This window comes from Nuphar pumila, chromosome 7 (assembly GCF_984573655.1).
Source record: "Nuphar pumila chromosome 7, dmNupPumi1.hap1.1, whole genome shotgun sequence".
Taxonomy (NCBI): domain Eukaryota; kingdom Viridiplantae; phylum Streptophyta; class Magnoliopsida; order Nymphaeales; family Nymphaeaceae; genus Nuphar; species Nuphar pumila.
Window position 1 is genome coordinate 106040848 of NC_143255.1, and position 4784 is coordinate 106045631.

A 4784-nucleotide genomic window follows, 5' to 3' on the forward strand; every position below is an offset into this window, starting at 1 on the left:
AACTCTATCCTTCCAGCCTCATAGGTTTTCTAATTAGATATATAGAAGTTTTCATAATTAAGTATTTATTTAATGAAATAAAAAGAGAGTGCCATTTATCACTTCCACAAGAAATCTTATATGGGTTTAGTGACAAGGTGACCTTTCGGAAGGCCTATAGACACGAAGACTCAACCAAATTTGATTTTTAAATAGTTGATTTGATAACCTTCAAAATATAAATTATCGTGGTTGTCTTAGATTTAATTGTATGTCCACAAATCATCCAAAAAATTTAGTTGATGCTAAAATATGCTAATTTTTGACCTACAATTAGGCATGAACTTCGACTGATGATAAAATGTGCAAATCTACAACAGTTTGGGAGTATAGATAGTCAACTTTGATGCCCTCGAAATGAAGAACTTCAAGGTTGACTCCGATTTAATAGATTGGCTATCAATCAGCCAAATTTTTTGTCATAATAGTAATGACGTTGATTACGGCAACCCACATTTGGGTCCTCACTAGGTCCAAATACCATATTAGACCCAATTAAGTTTTAAATGGATATTTATACATAAATTAAAATTAATTACTAATTTAAATATCTAATACAATTTCAAACCATCATTAAGACTTCTTTTTATTTATTTAATAATCATAAAAAAATCATAAAAAATTCTTGGGTATTATAATTGATTTTTGAACCCCTTTAAAAACCTAATTATATATCATAATCACATGATTCAAAATAAGTTTTCTACTAAACAACACATGTAATTGCCCTTCAAGCAAATAACACTTTAAATATCTTTTCCCAAACCTCCTCCAAACTCCTCAAATGATGAACAAAAAAATATTACACTCTAAATGATGAACAATTAAAATAATTGATACTAATGAAGATAAGGAACTAATGAGCTAGAAATCATATGAGCAAGTTGTGTCAACTCAATCTAACTACACATTGTGAGCCATTGATTTTTGAACCCCTTTAAAAACCTAATTATATATATATAGGGCAGATTTACTTTCTATTAAAGGATTAGTTCATTAAGCTAACCAAAAATTGGAAGACCGGGGAGGAGGTAAAGAACAAACATACTCTCATTGCCACTATAGAAAAACCGAATGGTTAGAGCACAATTGAATATTTGTTGGTCATAATGAGTAACACTAGCAACTAGAGAAAAACATTGGTCCTAAGTACTAACCATTTTTTGGTGTCTTTCTTTGTAACTGGTGTTACATATGTAGCAATATTTAAGGTGATAAGTGTGTTATATGCTACAAGCACAAACTAATCTATATTGTACCCCATATAATATAGATTAAAAGGAATACATGTAACTAGCAAAACATAAAGGAGATGGACATTTGGATAAGGTGAACCACACACATTAATTATAGATATTTTATGGATTCCCAGTCAAAAGTGAGAAGTAGAACCATAATAGAAGGTGGGACGACCAATACAAAAAATGATCAACTTCCTTGCAAATAGCATGACAAAAAAATATTTTCAAGTTACCAAACTTGATGCAGGAAATTAATAGCAATGCAACATTCATTCAAGCTTAACAAGACGTACTCATATCTATGCAAATATACAAAGACCATCAACAAACTATGCATATTGTGTTCCTCTATAAATGAACTATGAGAACTGTAAAATGAAGGCCATAAGAATAAAAAATAAAAATAAAAGCACCAAGTAAGTAATAAACAAGAGACAGTCCACTAAACAGCCAATCCAAACATGTTCACATTGTGAGCCATTGATTAGGTTTTTTATAAATGTTTAGACATGTATTTAGAGAGAGGCTAAGATATTACACCAGAACTAGGTGAAATAAAATTTAGGTTTTCAAATGATATATTTGATCCAACATATGATGTTAGCTTAAAAAATCAATGACTTACAATGCACTAAAATTTTATAACTCAAAACATATATTTTTAGATTGAAATAACATGATCCAAGGTTTGATTCCTAGCAAACGGACAATGTTGAATATATATAGTCAATTTGAGTAAAAAATCAGACTTAACATCATCCACTCAATAAAATGCAAAAGTAGAGATTAAAATACAAAATCCCCAAATCTAAAGCATATCCAAGAATAAAAATCAGATTTAGCATCATTCATTCAATAAATTGCAAAAATAGAGATTAAAATAGAAAATCCTCAAAATCTAAAGCATATCCAGAAAAAAAAATCAGATTTAGGATCATTCCCTCGATAAGTTGCAAGAATAGGGACTAAAAATTCAAAACCCTTAAAATTTAAAGCATATCTAAAAAAAAGGAATAACAATTAGCAAAACTTTAACCTTAAAATCAGGTTAGGGTTCACTCAACAATCCGAGTTTTCAGTTAACCCAAAAGGAGAAGAAGAAGAAAAGAGAAGGGCCTGACATACCTTGGTCAGGAGAGGGCAACGCTCTGCCACTGGTCATCGAAGAAAGGTGGAGACGAGGAGAGGGTCAACCGGTGGTGGAGGAAGGAGAGAAGAGAGGGAGATGGGGAGGGCTCGATTAGGGCACAAAATGTAAGAGAGATAGGTGAATGAGAAGAGAGGGGTGTGCGCCCCTTTCACTTAAAAGTGTGTGTGTGTGTGTGTGTGAGAGAGAGAGAGAGAGAGAGAGAGAGAGAGAGAGAGAGAGAGAGAGAGAGAGAGAGAATGACTATGTATATAAACAAGATCTGTCAGGATTCTATAATGGCATTATAATTCTCGCCGTTAAAGATTAAACCTATCACATCGAGATCCAGATCTCACCATTATTGATCAATAACAACAAGATCTTTTGGTCATTAAATATAGCCATTTAAGTGTTTAACAATAATATCTAACGGCTACAACATCTCTCACAGTTATAGAGTAAAACCTATAATAATGAGATCAGATCTTACTGTTATATATCCGTCTTTAACGACGAGATGCATAAGGGACAAGACATTCTAGGGGATATCTAGCTCGCTGTTATTGATCAACTTAATAACAGTGAAGTTCATGGCTGTAATAGAGTAATACCGGCACAATATCTATGTTGCCGTTATTTTTTTGATTAATAGCAGAGACAAAAATTGCACCGTTATTGCTTGATCAATAGCGGCGAGATTTTTTTTTATCATTGGAGAAGAGTCACCGCTATTGACCCTCTTCTTTCTAGGAAAAGCCCAAACCCTTGAACAATAAGAAAATACCCAACTAAAGAGAAAAGACAAAGAAGAAAAGAAAGGAACTTCACTTGTTCATACAAAATTATAAGTCCCAGACATATGTATATGCATTAGAACTCTTTCTGCACACTTACATAATTTCAACGACCTTAAGCTTTCTTATATGCCCCAATGCTAACATGTGTCACGCGCTCTGATTGACATTTAATTATTTTTTAGCCGATTCAAAATGATTTCACTTGAGAATCAGTATCATTCACCAGAATCGTTGGCCAAACGATTCAGGGCGATACTGTCAATATTGACTACACATTAAATCAATCTTAGTATAAGTGCATATCAGCCTCTATGGGCTGATACATATCATATTGTCAGAAAATCGATAAGCTTCACCCTAAATCGGTTATTTTTTAAATAAATACGAAAATACTAAAAATTAAAATTATTATTATTATTTTAATGATTTTAACACATGTTACGTTATGATTGACACATAATATTTTTTTATTAGGTTTTTTGGCCGATATGGAACGATTCACTTAAGTATAGGTATCCCCAATACAACTGTATTGGTTGCCTAACGATTCAGGCTAATACCAATACTGACAACATTACATTAAATAAATTAACATGCCCATGCTACCACACATAATTATGTAAATACCAATTTTACCTCTAAAATCTCTGCACTTGACAAATTGACCAAAATGCTACAAACACATAACTAGAAGACAAAAATAATCTTTGACTAAGACAGAAGCACACACTACAATTAGACAGAGATGACCAAACTACTACTGCTTGATCCTCACCTATTATTTTCTTTCCTAAATATTTCAGTAACTGAAAAAAGAAATGTGGACAGACCTGTATTCATACATCATTCTTTCACTTCCACTATGAAGAGTACAAAATGATCCTAAATCAATTGTCTTGGCCCAATTGCCTTGTTATTCTTTTGTGAAATGTCCAAGCTTTCTACATATAGTAGTGCAGTGTAATTATATGAGAACAAGCTTTTAGAGTTGGAACTGCCAACCACTTTAGTTTTAACATGGTTTATGAAAACTTGATAGAAGCTCTATCTTAAAACAAGCTTAAAGGGAAATATAGTTCATTGAAGAATGGTAATGTAACTTTCATTTCTAAAGGCAAACTAGAGTTTATTTGTCATTACTCATTTTTTCATGTTTGTTTTAGCCAATCCCAATGAGATTCATTCTTTCATTTGCATGAGTCCAAATCTCATGAGACCCAACCAAACATGCATAAGTGAAGAAAGGTTTCCCATGTTTGGTTCATGCAAATATGCAATAGCCAATTCCATGTCAATGATTTGGCTCGATGATTAGATAAATAAAATACACATCGACCCACATTGAGTATGGATTGAACGGAGTAGGAAATCATCCGCCCACCAGCAGCGAAGGGGCTTCGATTTTCATTATACACGGTGTGGTAAAACGGGTTCAATGATATATGCCCGCATTAAGATTTAAAACTTGTCGTCCACTTCCAAGAACCTTCCAGATAGGGGTGAAAAGATCAGGTGCAATATGACTGCACAAATATTTGTGCATTAAGCACCTGATCACCCTCTATCTTGGGGAAAGGG